This window comes from Hemicordylus capensis, chromosome 4, assembly GCF_027244095.1.
Source record: "Hemicordylus capensis ecotype Gifberg chromosome 4, rHemCap1.1.pri, whole genome shotgun sequence".
Classification (NCBI taxonomy): Eukaryota; Metazoa; Chordata; class Lepidosauria; order Squamata; family Cordylidae; genus Hemicordylus; species Hemicordylus capensis.
In genome coordinates, this window is record NC_069660.1 from 219,655,488 (window position 1) to 219,680,797 (window position 25,310).

General features: G+C 42.0%; 2 long non-coding RNA genes across 2 annotated transcripts in view; one reads left to right on the top strand and one right to left on the bottom strand.

Annotated features, from left to right (window-relative positions):
* Window positions 1-25,310, bottom strand: part of LOC128322749 (uncharacterized) — a 141,641-nt gene that overhangs the window by 72,522 nt on the left and 43,809 nt on the right. The window lies entirely within an intron of this gene.
* Window positions 1,530-25,310, top strand: part of LOC128322746 (uncharacterized) — a 103,809-nt gene continuing 80,028 nt past the window's right edge. Inside the window, exon 1 of the long non-coding RNA XR_008305939.1 lies at window positions 1,530-1,668. This is a non-coding gene — a long non-coding RNA (uncharacterized LOC128322746). The remainder of the gene's footprint in view (window positions 1,669-25,310) is intronic.

Genomic DNA, 25,310 nt, shown 5'->3' on the forward strand with positions numbered 1-25,310 from the left:
TTAATGTGTTATTAATGTATTTTTATCTATTATGATTTTCTCTTTTTATGAATTTTAAATGTGTTACATTTTATATTTTAATTCTGTACACCGCCTAGAGATTTTTATACTCGGCGGTATATAAATTAAATAAATAAATAAGCAAACAAACTCTGCAACCAGATCTGTCAGCTCAGTTATGGTCTTTGTTGGGCAGCAGGGTGATTGGTACACCAACAGAAGTCCCAGTCTATCCCTGTTCCCTAGACACAGGTACACACATTCAGTATAGGCCCATTCGATGACAGAGATCCTGGTAAGGGAGATGGTATTCTTAAAAACTATAGCCACTCAACCTCTCTGCCCACATCCTCTCACCTGCTTCACCACAGAGTAACTAAGGGTTTGCACAGAACTGTTTTCAGCAGTTCATTTTGAATCCAAACCAAATTCAATTCGAAGCACTGGTCCGTGAACCCGTTTGTTAGAACCAGCTGGAGGTTTGGTTCATGCAGTTGACCCAGGTCGAACAGGTAAGGCCCAGTTGGAGGGGCTCTGTTTGTAAAGGGGAATCCGGTGAGGATTCCCCTTTGCAAGCAAACGGTCTTAAGGGGTTCAAAGGGCTGATGGAGGAACAGACAAGAAGGCATCTTACCACTGGTAGCCTGGTGGCGGCGGCTGCTCTAGGTCCCACCGGCGCTCCTTCCCAGCAGTGTGGATTGGTGGTGGCCTGGTTCTGGCCCCAATGCATGTGCAGAGGCTGGAACTGGGCCGCTGCCAGCCCATGCTGGGTGGGGGGCATCAGTGGGGAATCAGCAGGAGTCTTCATTTGAAGAATCCAGAACAATGTTTGGCCTCAGCCCTCAGTCCTACCCCCAAAGGCCACCACTAACAGTCAGCCCCCTTTGGTGGCTAGTTTTGGAGGCTGCCTGCAGGCAGATGCCCACCAGTGGGCTGCCCCCCCGGCGCTGCTCCCCTTTATAAGAGCCAACATTTTAAAAGCCCAACAGGTATGGTTCTCATAGGTGTGGCTCTTTAAACCCCCTAGTGATTTGCTTGGCAATAGCAACAGGACCAGTGGAACTCTGACTGTGGAGAAGAGGAAGGAGATGATATACTGTCACTAGAGCCTTCAAGGTTAGAGAAAGAGAAGGGAGTGAAAGACTTCTTTCTTTCTCTCTCATGGCCAGAACATAACAGCTGTTGCAGGCTGGCCAATAAGTGAGGTTTAAAGGACAGGAAGTTGAGTGAATTGGAGTTTGAGGTTTCACAGAGGCCACATTTACAAGTGACGTGGAAAGACAAGTCCAATGGACCCACAGTTCCACTCCCCACCCCTCCCTGCTCTCTTTTTCAAATTTGGACGTAATGGAGAGGTGGCCCTGTGCAGTCAGGGAGACTGCAGAGAGGAGGGGAAACTGACTGTACAGGCTTCCTTCTTCCATGAAGGACAGCCCGCACAGCCAATCACAGCCAGAGAGAGGGAGGAGTTCCTCCTTCAACTCTGGTTCCAGACAACTGAGCCTGCAGTTCCACACTGGCACATATAGGCTGCGGCTAACCTCGGGTTGGAGTGGCAAAACTCACTACAATCTGAGGGTTCAAAATGGAGTTTGGAGAGCAAAACCCTGAGCTGCTCTCCTTGTGGAACCAGAGTTTCGGTGGAGTGTCCTGCATTTGGATGTACAGGTTTGGAAACCTCTGCCCCCTTCAACTCCGGTTTCGTGTTACGTGCAAATGGGACAAGAGGGGACAAGTTCAGCTTTGGCTCAGGAATAAATTAATGTACTTTATAGATTTTGGTGAAGTAGCTCAGCTAATTTATGCACCAAAATTGACATAACCAGGGTAGGGTTATCTATCTCTGCTTAGTATGGTGGGCACAAATCTACTTGACAGGCTGGAACATCCTGCCAAGTGGTGCATTTTCAATGTGTTTACAATGATGTAAACCACCTTGAGCCTTTTTTGGAAGGGCGGTATATAAATCGAATGAATGAATGAATGAAAGAATGAATGAATGTGGTGACATTCTATTGATGAGAGGTAAAGCAGGGGGTGGTAACATTCTCCTTAGCACTTGGCAGGATGTCAGAGGCAACCAGTTTGCCAAATTCTTACATTGCAATTGTGGCAAGTTTCTGCTTGGGGTATTCACCCAGAGATGTCTTACCAGTTGTGATATCAGCTGTATTGTGTATTGTGTGCAGCTGTTTGTTGGATTTATTAATAATCCAGGCAAAGCCTGAGGCTTGAATTTTAAGACAGTTTTTGAATGAGCAGAGGCATGGGGGAGACAACTCATTATGATGGTGTGATGACTTGTATTTTCTGAATATGCTCCATGGTGAACCTGCTAATTCCACATCATGGCAAGCACAGATGGCTCTTTAAGATTAGTGAGTGAGGCTTAGCATCTTTTTACCCTATTACCAAACCTGGGGAGCAAAAGAAGCTGCATTCAGCTACTTACTGGACTTTCAGACACTTTCTTTATATGCTATTATTTACTTAATTATTTAGTACATTTTTATGCTGCCTATACCGAGATCTCAAGGCAGTTTACAGCTGATTAAAAGATCTGATTAAAACATGATACCAATTGCTCAATGAGTGCCCCCAAATCTCAGGCTGCTGATGCTATCTTTCTTGCTTTACAAGAGTGTAAGAAGCATGAAATGTCCTTGGTGTATTGTACTTCTCAAGTGGGTCTGAAGTCACATAAAACCAACTATTAAACAATTAAATTCTAAACATTCAAAGATTACCACAATCAAAAAATTTAAACAGCAATTAAAACGGAAAAACATTCAGAGATTACTAAAGGCTTGGCTAAAAAAGTGTGTCTTAAGGGCACTCTTAAAGGCTGGTAAAGATGTTCACCCGCGAATGTCTCTATGGAGCACATTCCACAGCTCAGGAGCAACTACAGAGAAGGCCCATTTCCGAGTCACCGCCAGATGAGCTGGAAGTATACAGAGACGGATCTCTCTTGATGATCTTAATGATTTATTTATTTATTTATTTATTTATTTGATTTATATACCGCCCTTCCAAAAATGGCTCAGGGCGGTTTACAATTAAAACAAAGTTGTAAAACAATGAAAAGCTAAAACAAATTAAAAACAATAACACAACAATTAACAATTTAAAAACATTTTAAAACAAGAATTAAACATTGTCCCCAGACCCCAGCTCAAGACGGCACGTAGAGTTAATATGGATGAAAAGGGCCACAACTTTATTAACTATTACATAGACATGGCAGACTGGAACACCAGGTGATTAATCACCCTTAGAGAACAGTGCGGGCCAATAGAAGCAGGTCAGAACTCTGAAGTCCTACTCATCACCCTACTGGGCGACACACCCTGGCTCGGGAATGGGCAGGTACGCCCCACTCAATTCCTTCAAAGCCAACCCCACCTTCTGTAAGAGAGGATCTGGATACTTCTAGGCATTCGTCCACCCTGGACCGCACAGCCCAAAGGTTGGAGAAGTCCTGAAGCAGGTTTCATGGCAATCATTTTCCCCGTGCCGCACAGGCCACAAAGGAGTGATTAACCAATCACCCTTTTACATATCCAAGGGTGCTCACTGATATTCTAACCCTCAAATTACCACCCGGCCCGCACTGTTACTGCCATTGTGGCCAACCTAACTCTAACTACGCACCCAGAACACAGAACGGAGTAGGCGAAAATGTATGGTGGGGATCATGCAGAAGAAGGCGCTCTCCCAGGTAACCCAGTCCTAAGCTGTTTAGGGCTTTAAACATAATTACCAGCACTTTGTATTTTGCCCAGAAACCTATTGGCAGCCAGTGCAGTTGCTTTAAAACAGGCATAATATGGTCTCTCTGAGAAACCCCGGAAACCAATCTGGTCACTGCATTTTGAACAAACTGAAGTTTACAAACTTCATTCAAAGACAGCCCTATGTAGAGCACATTGCAGTAGTCAAGCCTAGAGTTTACCAAAAAGTGCACCACTATTCTGAGATCATTATCTTCAAGGAATGGACATAACTACTGTATCAACCGAAGTTGATAGAAAGCACTCCTGGCATGGCCTCAACCTGAAAAACCAGAGTGAAGCCTGGGTCCAGAAGAACTCCCAAATTATGTACCTGTTCCTTCATGGGGAGTACAACCCCATCCAAAACAGGAAGATCTATCATGTCCCGTGAAGTATGACCCCTTACCATGAGTACCTCCATCTTGCTTGGATTCAGCTTCAATTTATTATCCCTCATCCGGTCCATTACTGCCTATAGGCAGGCATTTAGTGGGACTATACCTTTTCCTGATGATGATGTCATGGAGAAATAGATTTGGGTTTCATCTTTTGGTTGCAGCCTGCAGGCGGCGCGCATGCCAGCGAGCTGAGCCCCTGTTGCTGCCCTCCCTTTTCAAGGGCCAAGATTTAGAAAAGCCCCACCCACAGGAGCCTACCAGTCACCTATAGGGCAGGGCTGGCCCAGATGCCCAGTACCTGAGAAGGCAGAGCAGCCAAGGAGGAAAAGGAGTGGGGGAGGGAACCCCAAGCCAAGCCAAGCTGAGCCTGAAGCCAACCCCCCCCCCACCAGATGGGAAACGGGAGAGATGAAACAAGCACACACCTCCCAACCTCTCCTTCACCTTCAGAGTGCCTCCTCTGTTTTATCTAAACATTTATCTAATGTTTAGATAAAGATAATCATTGTAGTGACAGTAAGGCTTTAGGGGAGGACTAGGCCTCACTTACAGCAACTGCTGGGAGGGTGGGCCTTTTCTAATAAGGGGGAAAGCCCAGGAAAATAAAAACAGAAGCACCAATCCAGATTACTGGGTGGGAAATAAACACACAACCATCAGCAGAAGAAGAGAAAGCATTGTTCGTTGTTTAGTCTGTACCAAATGTACCCTGAGAAAGAAGCTTAAGTAGCTGCTGGAGAACTGGGAGGTTGGAAACAACAGGAAGGCTCCTGCCAGTGAGTAGTAGAAGAATAGGGATCAGTTCAGTTAGACACGTGAGGGAAGTTATTTTCCTTTATAGTCTTTCTTGCATCTGAGTTGCCTGGTTAGTGAAACTCTCTCTCTTACAATCTGCTTTATGAAGAGACTATTGTTCTTACTGCATATTCTTGTTTTTTCTTTTAATGTAATAATAAATCCTTGCTGTTAAAGTGTGCTACTCTTCAATTTGGGTCTGCCTTAGTCACACGCCATTGAAGGCCTAGGTCTGCTCAGCCCTTTTAGGGAGCACCCACCACCACCACCACCACCACCACCATGTTATATAGAGAGCAGGTTTTCCCACATCAAAATAAAGTGGATGGTGGCAGCCTACTGTAAATCCCTTACAGAAAAGAATTCACCCCCAGTAAACTCTTCCCTCCTCCTCTACCACACCCTTTCCAATTTGCAGCCCATCAAGCCACTATATCTAATTTCTGAAATTAGCAGCTAGTTCTTAAAATGGCTGTGCATTGTTTACACAAAAAAACTTAGCTTTCCTCTTTTAAGATTGAAAATTGAATGTCTGCAGCAAGATTTTTTGAATTCTTGCCATAATAATGTGACCTGGTGCACTAAGCTTTCTTTGCTCACACTTCATTATTTAGAAATTTGGCATGATCAAGATGCTTGGAATTTCAGGAAACTGGAGTCTTCCCCTCTAATCTGTAGGAAGAATATGTGATGGGATCTAATTAAAACAAAATGCATTCTACCACTGTCTTCTACATATCTACAACTTCCCTCCAATACAATGCTTTGTAATTGATGTTTCCATCTCTGCAAAGTTAGCAAGATATTAATATATGCATGAAGCCCAACAGTCAATGTAATTACAGAGGCAGTGTGATAAGCATATAGCTATGCTCTGTAGTAATATCAAGTATTTAGCAGCAGCAGTGCTAGCATTAATTATGTTTTGTATCAGAGCATGAGAACATCCATTCTGAGTCCCTTCTGCCCAGTGGCCTGATTTCTGACTGCCAATGCAAATGTGGATGTTTCAAGCATTTTAATAGCATGGGGATAATTAAAATAGTTCATATTCTGCCACCTAAAGCCAGCTTCTGGCCATTCACAGTATTAAAAAGCCACTAAACAGGATGGCCCATCTAAGTGTACTCTCTAATAATTATCAGCGTCCCATCTTTAATGGATTTGCCTAGCATTTAAAAGTTATCCTCCTGGCCATTATGCAACAGAAAATTTCTAGTCTGCATACAATTAAGCCTAATCTGTATAACACCCTCCATATTCTTACAGCCATGGGCTAACATGTAGACTATTGAAGTGTAAATGCAGTTCTTAGGGTCACATTTTTGGGTGGCACAGAATGCTTCAGAGGGATGGGGAGATCAGCAAAAATTGCTTCCCCACACAAGCGCCCATGCTGTTTTCTTCTGGAATGTAGCATGCTGCACGCTGTAGCGGCCAATACAGGTGGGAAGGTGTGGTAAATGAGCTACAGGTGCAGCTCAGTCCCTGTCCTATCTCAGGGACAGTCCCTGTCCCACCCCAGTCCCTGTCCCGTCCCAGCCACCTTCCTTTGTCTAGTTCCACTCACCGCCATGTTAACCCTTGGCATGTGGGCTGGTTATTTGTCCAGTTCCCCAACCATACTGATCACTACTGACCACATACACACTCGGTTGGTCTGGAGGTCAGTCATGATCTTTCTCACAAGGTGGTTGTGAGGGGAAGCAGGATAAAGTCTGCCATCCTGCACCCAAATTATTTATACACAGTTCAGTTGTCTTGATTTTAAAGATTGTAAAGCACTTTTCACATAGAAATGTGCAATGACAGAAACAACTAGGAACATAGAAACATAGGAAACTGCCATATACTGAGTCAGACCATTGGTCTATCTAGCTCAGTATTGTCTTCACAGACTGGCAGTGGCTTCTCCAAGGTTGCAGGCAGGAATCTCTCTCAGCCCTATCTTGAAGAATCCAGAGAGAGAACTTGAAACCTAGATGCTCTTCCCAGAGTGGCTCCAACCCCTGAGGGGAATATCTTACAGTGCTCACACTTCTAGTCTCCCCTTCATATGTAACCAGGGTATACCCTACTTAGCAAAGGGGACAAGTCATGCTTGCTACCACAAGACCAGCTCTCCTCTCTTAATAATGGTTGGGGGAAACTATTATCTGATCACTTTTCTTTTCTTGCTAAAGAAGCTTATTTCAAGTGCCTTGCTGTGTGTCTAACGTGAACATAGGAAGCTGCCATATACTGAGCCAGACCGTAGGTCCATCTCGCTCAGTATTGTCTACACAGACTGGCAGCGGCTTCTCCAAGGTTGCAAGTTAGGAATCTCTCTCAGCCCTATCTTGGAGATGCCAGGGAAGGAACTTGGAGCCTAGATGCTTCCCAGAGTGGCTCCATCCCCTAAGAGAAATATCTTACAGCGCTCACACTTCTAGTCTCCCTTTCATATGCAACCAGGACAGATCCTGCTTAGCTTAAGGGGACAAGTCATGCTTGCTACCACAAGACCAGTGTGTTTTTATTAATTATTATTTATTTAAAATATGTATACCCTGCCCCTCCAGTACACTACTGCTTAGGGTGGCTCAAAACATTTATAAAATAGATACAATGTAAAATAAAATAAACTTATTTAACATTTAAAAAGTTAAAAGACTAGGACAAAACCACATTTAAGACTGCACTTTTAAAAAAAAGTTTCAAATTGAAAATTATTAATAAAAAGCTAAACAGTTAGGACTATAAAAACTTTTTAAAAACTGTTTAGAGGCAGATTTTTTTTTTTAAAAAATTACATTTTATATCCCGCTCTTCCTCCAAGGAGCCCAGAGCGGTGTACTACATACTTGGGTTTCTCCTCACAACAACCCTGTGAAGTAGGTTAGGCTGAGAGAGAAGTGACTGGCCCAGAGTCACACAGCTAGTTTTATGGCTGAATGGGAATTTGAACTCGGGTCTCCCCGGTCCTAGTCCAGCACTCTAGCCACTACACCACGCTGGTTCCACTTAAATTAAGCAGATGTACCAAGTGTGGAAACCAGCATCTGGCTAGCAGTATGTAATTCATGGCTCAAGCGTATTTTTCCCCCCTAAGGGTTTGGCACCTCTGATACTGAAGCGATCACAATGGAAATTACTAATAGCAAAGAAATTATGTTCACTTGGATTCTCTCCTGAGCTGTTGATAGCACGGGGCCATGAACGTGCCAAGTTAACCCTAAGACAAATGCTCTTAGACATTGTACGCCAAAAAGATGTAAGATATGTTACAAATAAGTTTTACCTTGGGGACCAAATATAGAACTCCAAATCAGCTAGGTACCTTAGCATATTAACAGTGCGTAAGTGCAGATGGCTATTCTCAGCATGTTTTAATGCTATCCTGTCAGCAGTTCTGGAGGATAGGTTTAAGCGGATTCCTTATGAGGAACAGGTATGCCAGTGTGGAGATGGAGCAGTTGAGTCTATAGCTCATGTTTTATTATACTGTACGTTTCATTGAGATTCTAATACTTCTCTTATAGCTCCTTTACTAAGAAATTTTCCAGGCTGTTCAGACGAGTGTTTTGTTTGCTTTCTTATTCTTGCTGTCCGTGATTCTAATGTTACATGTAATGTAGCCAAATTTTGTGGGGTGACTAATAGAATCAGACAAATACTTAATCCAATTGTTATACTTTAGGATGATTTTTTATTAATGCTTAAAGTTTTTTATCTGTCTATTTTGGATTGCTGGTCAGAGACCAAAATAAAACTGAACTGAACTATTTGCCTTTCAAGGGAGTGGAACTTGGGCACACTTTGCACATCAAATTGTGCAGTGACAGAAACAATTAGTAATGATGGTGGTGGGGAACTGTTATCTGATCACTTTTCTTTTCTTGCTAAACGTTGAGCAAAACTATCCAGAATGGCTTCTCCTTTGTTGGGAATGATCATATGTGGACTATTTAGACTGCAAGATATAAACTCATTTTCCTGTCAGTTGCCAGAAAGACACAAAACAGGTATCTGGCTGCAGGCTAGCTTGGTCTAGACCTTGCACTGTATCTCATCATATGGTAGTTGGGGGTAGATGTCATTCTTCAGGGTCATGGCACCAGAGCACTGTGTGAGTCCTATGCATTTTCAAAAAAGAAAAAGAAGGAATCAATCAATCAATCAATGGGTCACTTGTTTTTCAAATTATAAAGGCTATAAAGTGCTAATAAAAGCAGCTGAGCTTATTCCCTTTGGAATCCACAGTGACCAAATACTCTATTTGAGATGCTGAATGTTTAAGCAGTGAAGGTCTGTGGGAAGAAAACAGGAAAGTAGAGAGGACTAGCACAATCTTTAATATGCCTGTTTTTAAAATAATTGTTTTTCTTCTCAAAGTCAGTCTTAGAAGATAAAGAGTTGAGGAGAACAGGGGCAGCATTTCAGATATTTACATTTCAGATGCAGTCCCAGCATCCTAAGCTAGCACATGTTCTAACCAAGGTCCATGTTGGGGGTATGTGAGATAAGGGGAGACAGTTGTTTGGTCACGACTATTTTTTGAGAAGTCTTAAGGGTCTCCAGGTAACTAGCTGGGCAAACATCCCCTCACCCTGAATGGAACCCTACCTGTATTTCACAATAATGATATGATAAACAGGATACGGTCTGGGCAATTGAGACAAAGCATAAACTAATTAGCAGAAGTCATACCAAAACTGGGGATGAAACAATTTTATGTCTCATGCAGCATGAACTTAAAACACAGCTTCATAACAACAGCACCCATGCTACGTTCAGCTTGCATTTGTTAGGAGCACCAGCTGTTTAGGAGATTAGCACATTTCCTCAAATTTCAGGTTTTTCTTTTATATTATCTTCATCAGAAGAAGAAACAGGCACAGTTTGTTCCCTGTTGAGCTTGCAGCCTGACAGATCAAGTCACAAGAGTTGTTCCTCGAACCTTTTGCAAGGAGTATATTACAGACAAAACACGAAATTCATCTGAATGTTGCATTTTTCTTGAAAGGAATAAAAAATAAGACCAGGCCTTCCATGACAGCCCCATTTTCCACTGGTTGGGCGATTAGAGAGGCCAATGCTTTCTATCAAAGGCAACCTCCTTCCAAGCTTGAAATAGATACTTGTGTTAATTACAGATAGCAGCAAAATGCAGCACCAAATGTTTCAAACTGGCGTCCATGGGAAATGGGAATAAACAAGCTATGGTAGATTAAACACTGTAGAGTGGTGTTTTTCTGTCACTGTCAGAATGTGTAATAGAGTTCAATGCTAGTTGACTGTTCCTCTCCTTGTGATGCATGCTGGATACCTATAATTTATGACAGCAAGCCACTGCTTGGTGAGCTGCCTTTCCTTCTCGACTGATGCTAACCTCGTTAGTGGGGAATATGTGACAGGCTGAGTGTGGTTTCTTATCTGCAAGTTAAACATTGTCAGAATAATTCATGGCTGGGCAACTGTTACAACTGTAATGTTTTTATAATTAGAGATGTTAGTGGAGGGTTCACCAAGGATTCAGGCTCTGGTGAACATGCCCTCCTGTTCGGGTGTTCACAGCCTGCCTCCATCCATCAGCTTTCAGAACAAGAAGATTCTTGAAAAGTGGGAGGTGAAATAATTCCACTGAGCCCCCAGAAAAAAAAAATCACATTGCTCTTACTAGAGGCACTATTCAAGCTGCTGGAAAAGGATGGTCACATTTAGGGGCATCTGGTGGGCTACTGTGTGGGGCAGGATGCTGGACTGAATGGGCCTTGGGCCTGATCCAGCAGGGCTGTTCTTATATTAATAAATCAGTCTCTACATCATCCTGAATATGATAGATCAAGTTTGCAGATGGTATAAATAAAGCTATGAACAACAGAACTTTAGGAGAACCTACTATTGTACTGAGAATGATAGTAGTTGATAGTAGAGTCAACGTTTTCTATGGCTTAACAAGATTAAAATTTTGTTTTGCTGAAGACTAAAATAAATCTTTAGTATAATTTTTCAATAAATGTGTTTTTCAGAAGAGAAGGTTTTAGCTTGGGTTTTTATCTTGTTTAATTTGGTTAATTTTATTAGTCTGATTTTATATGGTAACTATTTTATACAGAGGTGCACCTAGGTAATTTTGGAGCCTGAACCTAAAGGCCTTTGGAGAGGCCCCCCTCCTGCTGCACATTAAGCATCATCCCCCTACAGACAGACAGGCACACACACACAACACACACACACACTGGGACATACACCATATTTTTAACATATGGGTTCTTGAGGGCACAAACAGCAACTGAACTCACAAAAATGGAAGAATATAAAACTGCTATACTTATGCAAATACGCATTAGCAAAACATTTCAACATGCAACTTGACATATTCCCATCCCACATATTTCTTTCCCCACTCCCCGCTTCTGTCTCTAAAGCAGAGGTCATTCTTGGCCACCTGTGCACATGGGCCAGCGGCATGGTGACCACACCACCCAGGACAGAATAAAAAGGATGGGGGGGCCTCAGGGGGTGTGGAGGCCCTGGACTTTGGCCCGGAAGTCCAGGGGTAAGAGCAGCTCTGATTTTATAAATTTTGTGAGCTGCCCCGAGCAGTAATATACTGGAGGGGTGCAGTATAAATACCATAAACAAACAAACAATGTTAACAGCTACTCTGAGACCTTTCACAAATATAGGGTCAGCTTAACCATTATTCTAAGAATGCTAAAAAGTTGTTATTAATAGTCTTTTGTTGGATTTAAAAGTGCCCCTAATTAATCAGACAGCAGTTTTGTATATTCCTACTACTATCATCACCATCACTACTACTACTACTACTACTACTACTACTACTACTACTACTACATGTTCATTCTTTTTAATATGTGCTTACAAAAATGTGGATGGCATGTGCTGTCTTAGAAGAGGATTTATTGATCTCTCACATAGAAGGCAGAATACCTCTTCTAAAAAGGTACCTGAAATGTATTCAGATTTAGTTACACATTTTAATTGACTCAGGTTTATTTAATTGGGTACCATCACCAATGGTAACCATTGTTAGTCATAACTATTACAAATTATCATAACTATAACCACACATAACACAGTAATGTTCTTGTTCAGCTGGCAGTTGTTTTAATCAGTCTTGCACAACAGTGATTCCTAAGGCGTATGCTCAAGAGGCAAATTCTGTATAGTATTTATTGATATGACCCCTCCCCCACATGTGGCATTCAGTCATTTGCTCATTTCTCCCAAGGTATCGCCATTTAAAAGTGTCCATTTGCTGTGATGAAAAGTGATACCGTGGTGGCCCAACACCTCAGTGCACCTGAGGCAGAGAGCAAAATGCAGGCTGGGTTTAGCTTCATGGATCACAAGTTGTGCAGGTCTGCTCAACATCAGAAAACTGGGTGGCTCCCCCTGACTGTGCACCTCCTCCTGACTGCACACCTCCTTTTTTATTTGTGGAAGCAGCATGAACAACTGCCACCATTTCACTAGGTGCATGTAAAAACCACATACATAAACACCTGCCTCCTGGCCCAGTTCTAAAGAGTCTTCTAAACTTTGTTGCCCTTTCTTTATTTCCTCTTCTGCTTCCCTTTTCATTACTAGCCCAGAAGCAGTGTGCAAGGAAGGCGGGAAGGTGTGTATCAGGCCATGAGGAGGAGGAAAAGTGGAGAACTGTCTCTGATCAGCTCTTTCTTTGCTGAGTAGTGGCTGTTCCAGAGTTCTGTGAAGAGGCACTCTAATCGTGGTGGACAGCAGAGGGAGGCAGGTGAAGTGGCAGTGGCATCTTGCCATCCCATTGGCAGCCCCCAAATCTTCTGCTTGAGGCAGCCCTCTCATCTTGCCTCATGAAAGGACCGCCCCGGGTGGGATTAATTTAAAGTGCAAAATTTGCCTTGGAAACTGTAAAATATCTGTTGCCTCAGCCACCTGATTTTCTGATGTTGGGCAGACCTGCACAACTTGTGATCCATGAAGCTAAACACAGCCTGCCTGCCTGCCTGCCAATTGCTTGACAATCCAACTATTTTTGAATGTCCAGGCATACAGCAAAAAGACAGATTTATTGAATCCTTTCTTGGTAGGCTGCCCATATGGGTGGGTAGGCTGTGTTTAGCTTGGTCATAAGAAGTTGTGCAGGCTTGAAATGGGACTACCTCAAAAGATTACAGGGAAATCTTCATTCAAGCATATGTCAAAAAAAAGTTCTCCATTTGACATACAGAAGTAGACAATGGATATTTGGGGATGGAACTGAAACGAAGTGTATAATGGTGGAAATTATGACAATAAATACTGCATTCATTGCTTGCTGGTGTCCTTCTACTGCCTTTTCTGCAGTTACTGCCCATCAAATTTGCCTTTGTTATGTATGATCAGTTATAAAATATATGAGATGACCCTTTGCTGAATGTTGGAGCAGTTGTAATATCATTTAAAATAGTTCTAATATAACACACATTATTTTTTGCACACAGATTAATAGCTAGTTGGATATCCTAATACTCTGTTTTGATTTGTTTTTAAATATTTGACCTAGAGCTAAGTTGAGTCCTGAATTTCAACATATTTTAATTTGCTGACAATGAGCTTGTTATAATTGGGTGATGCTGTTTTTAATTTAGCCTGCTTGCCTTGGCTCAACTCAATCCCTGCATTTGACATAGTCAGAAAAAGTCCCCACACAGTAAGAGAATAATTTTTGGCTAGTCTATAGAGTGCTTTGATAGAATGGATGCTTCAAGAAAAAACACTTGCTTACATTACAGGAGTGGGTTAAACGATGTCTATAATCAAGAAATTGATTGTAAAAACCGGCCAGCAAAATGCCAACTAAGACTCCAAGAACAGGATCCTCATCCTTCCTTATGGGTTGTCAACTACAGTGATCTTAATAGAAATTCTGGAATTGTAGAAATTCTGGATTTTTTGATGTGAACTGAATAACTCTCAAAACGGAATACAATGTGAAGCTTCCATTGATTTTAGAGTGCCTGGATGCACCTTGCATTTCCTTACACCACAGAAGCTAAAGCCAACACTATCAGATTGTCCAACTTTGTAATTTTCTTTGTAATTTTTTGGGAGGTCCTGATTTTGTTCCAGAAATGTGGAGCTCCAGTTGGCTGATATGGAATATGGCAGCATCCCAAACCAGAATTGTATGCATTCTAGAAATTTCAGCAGCCTATTCCAGAATTTTTAGCAGCCCAGAAAGTCTGGGTAATAGATACCTGACCTCGGTATATTTTGGCATTTGAGGGACCTTTTGGCATTTGAGGGCCCCCCCCCCGACACCGGGAACCTAATCCCTGGATTTCCATTGCCCCAATGCCTCGGTATTCTCAGTTTCAGCATCTGTGGTGAAACTGAGCTCAAAATGGAACTCCCACGACCTCCCATATATTATCTCTTGTTTACATTGTCAGACAGGTGTTATTGGCTGGTTTGTTTTATCCAGACATTGAGTCCTTCCCAAGGACCTGGGATGCCAGAATTTTATTGTCAATTGTTATAGATATCGTTGCAGAATATAGGCTGTTCCCAGTAAAGCTGCTTTTTGTAATTGGCTGATGGTGATTTCTGTGGCCCGTATGGTGTTGAGGAGTTCTTCAAGTTGTTTTGGAATTGCACCTAGGGCGCCAATTACTGCAAATTTTCCACAAAATTTCAGTTATTTTCAGAATTTGGCAGCATCTCTAGTCAGACTCTAAGCACAAGAAAACCCATTCACTATATTATCCCAAGAAAATCTTATAGGGTTAAATTATATTCTGCCTATATTTATGGACTTCTCTAATATCCCAGATGAGAGTACTCCTTCAAGATCTTATGTCCAGAGAAAAACTTGTTTCTTGGCTTTAGTATCAACTTCTATGACATTGGAATGAAATCACAAGTAGGATTTATCCAACTTTGACCTGAATCCAGTGAGGCTCTTTGCTCCCACAAAAGTCTCACTAAGGCTAAATGAAAATGTTACACTTCTGATGGTTAAAAAACCTTCCAATTTCCAAGATAAATAATAATTTTCTAAATGTTATATATAGAAAATGAAGTTTAAAATGAGGTTTTGATGGTATGTAAGAAAAGGAAAGAATAATATAATAAAGAATGTGGGATTCAAGAGCTACATATATGATTAAATATTAAGAATTGAATACTTTCTTGCTTAGAAAATCTGTTGGCCAATTCTTTTATGTTGTTTTACAGTTGTCTTTCCTATGTTTCTATATTTGAAACTCTACTTGGAGAAATGGCAATAAAACGTTAATGGTGCATTTTATGCAGATTTTTATATTTATAGTGGTATTACATGAGGGAACCCATGATTAATGAGCACATATGGAGTTATTCAGTATATAAAGAGTGAACTTGCTCAGTGCAAGAGCAAGCCTTGTGAGTGCTAATGAAAATGATACCTCAAAGCTTCAGATCCAGATTAATTTAATGAATGAATGTAGTTTATTTCCTAGCCGAAGAGAAAGAATCATCTGGGAAATAACATTACAGTTACCACAGAACAATGGTTTTAATTTGAAAAAATGACAACCTTTGTATATTAGTTTAAATCAGAGTTTAGGAACATAGGAAGCTGCCATACACTGAGTCAGACCATTGGTCTATCTAGTGCAGTATTGTCTTCACAGACTGGCAGTGGCTTCTCCAAAATTGTAGGCAGGGATCACTCTCAGCCCTATCTTGGAGAAGCCAGGGAGGGAACTTGAAACCTTCTGCTCTACCCAGAGCAGCTCCATCTTATACAGATTTTGTAAACATTGTTTCCTTCAGCTATATTTTCTCAGATTTCCTCCAAATTCACAAATAACTGCACTAAACAGTTAACCCAAAGCACAACACAACCAAAAACAGGCAGCAAGAGAGACTTCACATAACTAGACATAGTGAGCCTTTGCCCTTCCTGCCCAAACATATTTTGGGGTCTATCAAATAGTATTTGTACATCTACAAAAATAAACCAGTAAGCCCGATTGCTTTCTCCCTAGGCCAGGGCATAGGTGTGTTGTACTGAAATGGGTTAATGATGTATTCACCTGCTACCACTGCCAGTAGCAGCAGCATCAATGCATTGGGTTTTAATACACATTCTGAGTGTCAACGTACATTGATGTAATCATTGTCTTGGATAGGCATGGCAAGTCCTTAGCCCAGGTTCGAATCCCAGGGGGTGGTTTGAACAAAACCAAAACCGAACCACCCCCTCCTGGTTCGGACCCGGTTCAAATCCGAACCGAACCGGGCAAACTGGTTTTGTGCACATCCCTACAAGGAGATTATCATTTGTGGGGGAGGTAAGCTTTTCAAGGCTTTTCAAGTCCTTCTCATAGGTTGTGAGAAAGGGCTCATAATCTCTTTCACTCACTTCAAAAAACAGTCAATTTTTCTGTTTTATTTTTTAAAATAAAAGAGCACACCTGTTACTTTTTTACTTAAGAACATAAGAACAGCTCTGCTGGATCTAGAGATGTGCATGAATCATGATTCAAAGGTAGTTTATAACACATCCCCTGCACTATTAAAACGAAGGAGAGCAGGTGCATACTGCTAATGCGCAGGTTCATACTGCTAACAGACCCCTGCTAAGAAGCACTTTTAAAAGTGGTGATTCTCTTACACTTATCAGGGGGAGAGCAATTGGCCCTATCCAGCCCCAGCACAGAATCCCTCCAGTGGCTGTTGTTGGTGTTTATCTTATATTTCTTAGATTGTGAGCCCTTTGAGGACAAGGAACCATCTTATTTATTTATTCGTTATCTATGTAAACCGCTTTGGAGACTTGGTTGAAAAGTGGTATATAAATAGTATTAGTAGTATACCTCCCCCCCCCCCCGCTGCTTGCCACCACTTCCTGAATTGGTGGTGCTCTTCCCAGCTATCTTGATGCGCTGGTGTTACTCTCTCTCAGCTGCCTCCATGTGATGCTGTGCCCCCCAATAGTGGATGGGGAATGCGTAGGGAGAGAGTGCCGGTGCTTCTCAGCTTCTCTCGCTGTTGGGGTGCACATGGCCATGGGGCTGTCATGGAGAGCGCCTGCACTTCTGAATTTGCAACTCCATCACTGGGAGGAGAAGCAGGTATGCACCTGCTTTCCTCCATTTTAATGGTGCTGGGAATGTGCTACAAATCACCCTTCGAATCGCAATTCGTGCACATCCCTAGCTGGATCAGGCCCAAGGCCTTTCTGGTCCAGCATCCTGTTTCACACAGTGGCCTACCAGATGTCTCTGAGCAGCCCACAGGCAAGAGGTGAGGACACACTCTATTTCCTGATGTTGCTCCCCTGCAACTGGTATTCAGAGACATCTTGCCTCTGAGGCTGGAGGTGGATTAGAGCCACCAGACTAGTAGCCATTGATAGACCTGGGTCCTCCATGAATTTGACCAAGCCCGTCTTAAATCCACCCCAGCTAATGGCCATCACCACATTCCATGCCAGGGAATTCCATAGATTTAATTATGCACTGTGTGAAAAAGTACTTCATTTTGTCGGTCCTAAATTTCCTGGCCATGAATTTCATGGAATGACCCCTGGTGTTGTGAGAGAGGAAGAAAAACGTATCTCTGTCCACTTTCTCTACTCTATACATAATTTTATACACCTCTATAGGGTCTTCACATAGTCATCTCTTTTCCAAACTAAAAAGCCCCAGATGCTATAGCTTTTCCTCATAAGGAAGGTGCTTCAGGCCCTTGATCATCTTGGTGCACCTCTTCTGTACTTTCCCCAGTTCTCGTTACAAAAATTTTCACTGTGGAATCCAGAGTTCTCTTGTGTTTGTTGAATGCTCTCCACATGAATGTGCAGACCAAGCATATGTGCACCTGAGAGCAGTGTGGTGCTCTTGCAGAGCACAGTGTGAGGGGTAAAGCACTTGGAATTTGCATCCCCTGAGCCTTGAAAGCTTGCTGTTTTCATCCCCATAATACCCAGCTGCCTGTGTGTGCAGATTGCATTGCACGCACATTACTCTAAGCAATACACACTTGCAGGCGGCAGCTCAGCCAGGTGAACCAAAATTAAAAACCTCCCTCTGGCAAAGCTATTAGAAGCTGTGCCAAGCTTGTCTCAGCTGGAAACAGCCTTTTTCCATATCTTATGGAGTTCATATGAATTGTTTTCTCTTCCAGGAGGTTGTAAATTCTCTAGGTCAGCAGATAAAACTGAAAAGCAAAAAATATCAAATGAAAGACATCTATTCTTTGCTAAAACGAGCTCCCAGCATTTTATTGAAATCAGATGCCATATATGGTTTACTTCAAGGATGTGTTTCAGGAGCCAAATGCATAGTGCAATAACCTCTCTTGAACACAAACACATAGGGTTCCCAACCCACAAGCCAAGATGTAGTGAAAGAGTGATTCAAGTGTTAAATATACAGCCAGTACCATTCAGACCTGTGAACTATGAAGAAGAAATTAGGGTATGATGTAATGCTCTTATCTGCCTTGAATCAGCGGGGCCACATTTAAGTATCAGTTTTTGTGATTCTGACTTCTTTGCAATCATTATCTAACTCCCTTTCTATTTCTCATCTGATACTGACCCCTGGAGATACTGCTGCAGGAGCAAGCAACATGCCAGAATCAGAGAAAAGCCTGCTTTTCAATACATTTAGCAATGTGACCTTAGGTATTGATTTATAGTCTACTGCAGTGCTCCAGTGCAAAAAGAGAACTGTGGTAATTAAGTTAGTATCTGCACTTTTTAAAATAGTGCTGAGTTGCAACAAAGAGAAACCCTTTATTTTTCCCCGGCTGTCTCTCACTGAATGCAAATACAGGCACTGACCTCTGACCCTTTGCAGCTTTCCTCAGCCGCAGCTGCTATTTTTCTTCTCTTTATGCCTTTAGGTCCTGGCTGGACTAAGTACAATTTATTAATGTTGGTACCTAACTTACTTTTCAAAGAACCAGCATTAGAGCATGTTTATACCTGGTCCCTACATTAATAAAGTCCCTTATTTGAGTTTTCTATTAATGGAAGGAAAAATAGAAATTGAGTGGGGTGGGGGGAATGGAGGGTGTTGGTGAAATGACTTTTGATTTTCATCTTAATGAAATGTTTTTTGCATGGTAAGTCCCATATCTAAGTAAGGTGCATTATTCCCCAAATATCTTTATAAAAGAGAGATAACAAAGCAAGCACAAAGAGGTCTGTTTTGTATTCCATTTCAGTCATTAGCAAAACAGGTCTACAAAAGGTAATGGCAATAAAACCAAGTACCTTGGGGTAAACATGTAAATAGCATGCTAATGCATGCAAATTACCTCACCATGTTCAGTGTCCATAAAACCCACACTAAATGCAGCTAATTAAAGATAGGTAAGTTGCTGCCTGGTGTTATGCAGAAGGCAGTATATTATCACAATTATAGTATGTTTGCCTTGGGGATCTTGCCTCACATTGAACATTCCAAATAACTTTCTCCTCCCTTTGAATTTTTTCCACTGCTCTGGAAGCAATCACCTCTTTTCTCAAAGATTCAGCTTAAGTGAACTGTAAAATTTAATAATGAAACAAAGAGATTGGTCTTGCAAACACAGTTGAATGCTGTGCAATTGAGATCAGTAGGTTATAGGCATGAATTAGGACTTTTAAGAACAGAGAGAAAGCATACATCTGCATTTCTCAGCTGGGCCAACTCAATCCCAATATGGTAGGACTGAACCTTGCCTTGACTAATGGCGCGACATCATGCTCCATTCTATTTGTTGTTCTTGGAGTTCTGAAAATATATTCAAGTGTTGTAGACATGTTTCTGTATTCTGCTTATATAAATGCCTATTTTTAGATGCAGGAAAGGGAATGCTTGTTTGTACAAGACTTTACATACTTTAAATGCTGTATTATGATTTTAAATGTTGCTTTCTGCCTGGAGCCTTCAGGAATAGGCTGGGTTAAAAATCTCTGTAAATGAATGGATACATTGTGTAACCTCAGAATTGAATAAACTAGGTTGTTGGTCCTTGAGCTGACTGAAAGCTACTTGATATGTTCCTTAAAGTTGGCATTAAACCCCTTTCTCTGGCTTCAGGGTGTGCTGCAGGATAGTGCAAATTAGACAGAGCCTAAGCCTCCTCAGTAGGATTGCCAACTCCAATGGAAGACATTCCTGGATATTTTTACCTGGATCTTTTAATAAATGTATACACACAACAACAAAGTGCAAAGATTTATAGATCCCAGCCCCAGTTTTTTCTCCTTGTTTAACGGCTTTTTATGGCAACAACAACAAAAGTGGACAAAGAGATGCATCATGAAAGACTCCAGTTTTCCCTCTAATGAACTGCTTTTTGTAACTAAATGCAATCAGTAAGCACAAGAACCAGCTGCCAGTTTATTTTACCTCCAATCAGCAAAAGGCTCCATCCCCTTTCCTGAACCAAGCTGCTGAGCTTTGTGCCAGATACAGTATAGAGTGGACAGGCACACATGGATGGTTGAGTCTCATTTGGGATCTGGGTGGATTCTATTCCTCCTCACTCAGCCCCCCCCCATCTCTTCATAGCAATGGGGTTCCCATGTCTCTTTCCTATGCTGTCACAGGGTGGGAGGAAGGGGAGGAGCATATAACAAGTGGCTGGAAAGAATCACGGAGAATCTCCTTTTGCTCCTCCCCTTTGTGTCATGGCAGCTCTGCAGGAAGAATAGCATTGCCACTGGGCAGGAAGAGGCAGTGTCTGTGTGGTTAACTTTTTCAAAAATTAAAAAAGTCTCTTCTGGATTGTTCTTAGGAGTATTTAGAAAACGGGTAATTTCTGGGAGACTCTCAGAAAATCCTGTAGGGTTGATGTAATTGTTGGGGGGTGTGGGGTAGTAAGGGGTGTGGGTTTCTTCTACCAGGTCCCAAATCTATTCCTAAAACTTTCCTCTAAGAAGAAAAGCCCCCAAATTGTCTTTAGGGCAGAGTCAGAATTGGTGCTTGTCACAGGCAGCATTATTTTTGGAACTGGAAAAGGAAGGGTGGGAACCAAGAACTTACCAACATTGCCAAAAGTTAAGCTGGCATCTTTCTGTGTTAAGTTTCTTTTTAATGTACTCTTATCATCAGTTCCCTCCACTCCAGAGAATTGTGTTTATGAATACTCACCCTTCCTTCTCAATCTCTCTCTTTCTCTTTTTTAACATTCCCATGCTAAATTGATATAGTGAGAAACTCCAGACATCTATTGCCAAAGTTCGGGTTAGAAGGGTGTGACTGGCTTCTGCATCCCACTGTATGTCTTTTGGATGCACATGCCCATTTACACCATCAACAGAATTCTGTGGTAAATTTTTTGGGGGGTGCCTGTACTACTTAAGAATGCAAGTGTGTGTGTGTGTGTGTGTGTGTGTGTGTGTGGACTATTTAAATGTTCTCCATGATGTAACTTTTTGCACACATAAAATAACTTAAAATAAAATACATGATGTAACTTTTTGTACACATAGAATGTGTATACAATCTAGCTTCCTCCCTGATAACATGATGTATTTCTTTGTTCAGGAAAGTTGTGTTGTTTTTTTAAAATAACTTTTTATTCAATTTTTCACAACATAAGATACACACACGCACACACAAAAAGAAAAAGAAAAAAGAAAAAACCCACAAACAAAATAAACAAACACACACACATGAGGACTTCCATCTCATCATTAGAACAAGTATCAGTTACAATACCGAAGTCTTGCCTGTAATTTAATCGTTCTCCCCCTGATAAATCGTACGAAAGTCAGCTCTAGGGCATTTTAAAAACATTTTTGTTACCACTCAAAAGCCTGATTGAAATCCATTTTATAATATGTTTTTAGGTAAATAAGAAGAGGGTCCCACTCCCTTTTAAATACTTCAGATTATTTCTTAATAATGCTGTTAGCTTTGACATTTCTGCCAACTCTTACACTTTAAGTATCCAATCCTCTTTACTCGGGCAATGGATGTCTTTCCCTTTGTATGCAAATGTCAATCTTGCTACTGCTGTCAGATACATAAAGAGGATCCAGTGTTTCCTAGGCAATGAACTGTAATCAATACCTAATAGTATTGTTTCTGGGCTCTTAGGGAAAGTCATTTTAAACACTTTTAAAAGCTCATTGTATATTAAATCCCAATAGCCTTTAGACTTATTACAAGTCCACCATAAATGTATATAGGAACCCTCCTCTTTTTTACACTTCCAACATTTGTTTGACATGTTCTTGTAAATTAAAGCCAACTTCTTAGGAGTTAAATGCCATCATCTTAAGATTATTTTCCTTTAAATTAGAACAGGCAGTGTATTTGATGTCTTCTATCCATAGTTTTTCAAATTTCTCCAAGTCTATATTGTAACCAAAATCCTGAGCCCTTTTAATCATTGAAGTTCTCACTACTTCCATTCTTGTATCTTCCAATAATAACAGATCATACATCCTAGAAACTAGTTTGTCTCCCTTGTCACACAACTGTTGTTCAAATTCTGACTTTGATAGATTAAAACTCTTTTTGCAATCTTGCTTGAATAAGGCGTTAATCTGGTGATACTGAAACCAAGAAATACTCCAATCCTGCATAAGATCTAGTTTTTTAAGTTTGTATTTTGCACTTTGAGAAACAAGCAGTTGTCGATACATAGGCCATGTCTGTTGCATGTTCTAGATATAACTTCCAGTGGAGATACCCAAAGTGGAATTTTTGGTTCTAACACAAGTTTGTTTTTCATCCATACCATGTATAAGCTTTTTCTAACATAGTGATTTAAGAAGTCTTTATTTACTTTTACCTTATCATAAAATAGATATGCATGCCAACCATATCTTATACCGAATCCTTCCAAATCTAACAGTCTTGGATTTTTTAAAGTAATCCTTCTTTTCATCCACTTTAGGCATATTGCTTCAAAATATAACCTAAAACTCAGTAATGCAAACCCTCCTCTCTTCCTGTCATCCGTTAGGTTTTTAAATTTTATTCTTGTTTTTTTGCCCTGCCAAATAAAGTTCTTTATGTCTTTATGCCATTGATCAAAAATTGACATTGTATTTATTATTGGTATTTTCTGGAAGAAATATAGCATTTTAGGAAGAAAATTCATTTTGATAACAGAAATTATTCCACTTAACAATAGATTCAATCTATTTTTGTTCAGGAAAGTTTTTAATGGGAATTGGGGAAAGCATTCAAGCATATAGGCCCTATCTCCCCTAGAGGCGAGTCTCACGATCAAAGAGACCCACCTGGGGAGGGTGAGCGGGGAGGCTTAGCCCACTCTCCCCGCAGATGACCAGCTAATCTGCTCTGGGAGGCTGCAGCGGCCGCCCACACAACTGCCAGCTCTGTCATGGAGCCGGCTGGGGCTGGGGAGTTCGGGGGCCGCATGGCCCCTGGAAGCTCCAGTATGCCCTGTGTGAGCCGCGGCGCGGCATGTCACGAGCAAAAAATAAACGAGTTTGCGGAGCACTCGCTCCGAAAATCCAGTTTAAGGGGTGGGTTACTTGAGCAAGTTACCCGCTCAGGAACCACAGGGATCGCAGCTGAGCCCTGTGGTTCACAGGATGGGATGAAATCGGGCTAGCAGAGGCTAGCTCGATTTCGTCCCATTGTGTGAATAGCCTCTAAGAGTCTAAAGCAGTACAGTCCAAGAAAACTTACTACTTGATTCTGCTTATTGTATAAACTAGCCCTAAAACCACTGAGAACCCATGTGGTGTAGTAGTTAAAGTACTGGAACTGGGGAGACCTGGGTTCAAATTCCTGCTCAGCCACAAAACTCGCGGAGTGACTTTAGTGTGATATATAGTCACAGCATCTAGTCTAAACAGTGGTGATTTTTATTAACAAAGGAGTTCACAAGAACACACACTTTAGGCAGCATCCATCTTGTGGCTCACAACTCACAAACTGATAAGACAAAAGCACTGAGCATGCTCAGCCCACCAGACAAAAAGAACCCTACAAGGCATGCTCAATTACAAAAAGACAAAACACTTGGGGCCTATTCTGACAATATTCTAGGAGAGCCTAGCCTGATTTTTGCAGGTCATCAGAACCACTGGGCTTGGCTACAAGCCCGATAGTTCTCGAGCGTGTAACCCACTCAAGAACCCCTGCCCCAAAACCAGGTTTGCGGAGTGAGCGCTCCGCAAACCTGGTTTCCAAAATCATGAGTAGCCGCAGCATGGCTTTGTGCCGTGCCTACTCACAAGTAGACCCCTGGAGGGGAGGCAAAAAGCGGCCTCCCGATTCCGGGGGTCTCCCCAATATGCCCTGCACGCTCGCGCAGGGCATACTGGGGCTTCCAGGGGCTGCGCGACCTCCAAGCTCCTCAGCCCCCGCCGGCTCCATCTTGGAGCCGGCAATCATGTGGGCAGCCAATCCGGTCACCCAGGGCTCCCTCCCTGCTCACCGCCCCAAAGCAGGTCTCATGGATCATGAGACCCGGTCCTTAGGCTAGTCACTGGGGCTATTCTCATGATTAACAAAAATCGGGCTAGGAGAGCTTAGCCCGATTTTTGTTAATCGTAAGAACCACTGGGCTCGGCTGTGAGCCCGGTGGTTCTAGAATGGGAAACCCGCTTGAGAACCCTTGGTCAAAAACCAGGTTTGCGGAGCAAGCGCTCCGCAAACCTGGTTTTCAGTATCGTGAGTAGCCACGGTGCGGATTCGTGCTGTGCCTACTCACGAGTAGACCCCCGGAGGGGAGGCGAAAAGCCGCCACCCGGCTCCTGGGGTCTCCCCAGTATGCCCTGCGCGCTCGCTCAGGGCATACTGGGGCTTATTTATTTAGTTATTTATTATTTATTATTAAAACTTTTATACCGCCCTTCCAAAAGGCTTAGGGCGGTTTACATTAAAACACCATTAAAATAAGTTAATAATTAAAACAAAAATAATAAAGCATAAAAACAATAATTAACAATTAAAAACATCATAAAACAACAATTAAATAATCAGAAGAATTTAAAGACAAGTTTTAAAAAGCTGAGAACGCCTGGTTGAAGAGATGTGTTTTCAGGTGTTTTCTGAAAATTGCCAGAGATGGGGAGGATCGTATCTCAGCAGGGAGTGCATTCCACAATCGGGGCAGCAGCCAAGAAGGCCCGTCTCTGTGTAGCCACCAAACGAGTTGGCGGCAACTGGAGACGGACCTCCTCAAGTGACCTCAGCAGCCGGTGGGGCTCGTAGTGAAGAAGACGCTCTATTAAATACCCAGGGCCGAAGCTGTTTAGGGCTTTATAAGTTATAACTAGGACTTTGTATTTTGCCCGGAAAACTATTGGCAGCCAGTGTAGCTCCATCAACAAAGGAGTAATGTGGTCTCTCCGAGATGACCCAGAGACCAACCTGGCTGCCGCGTTCTGACCCAACTG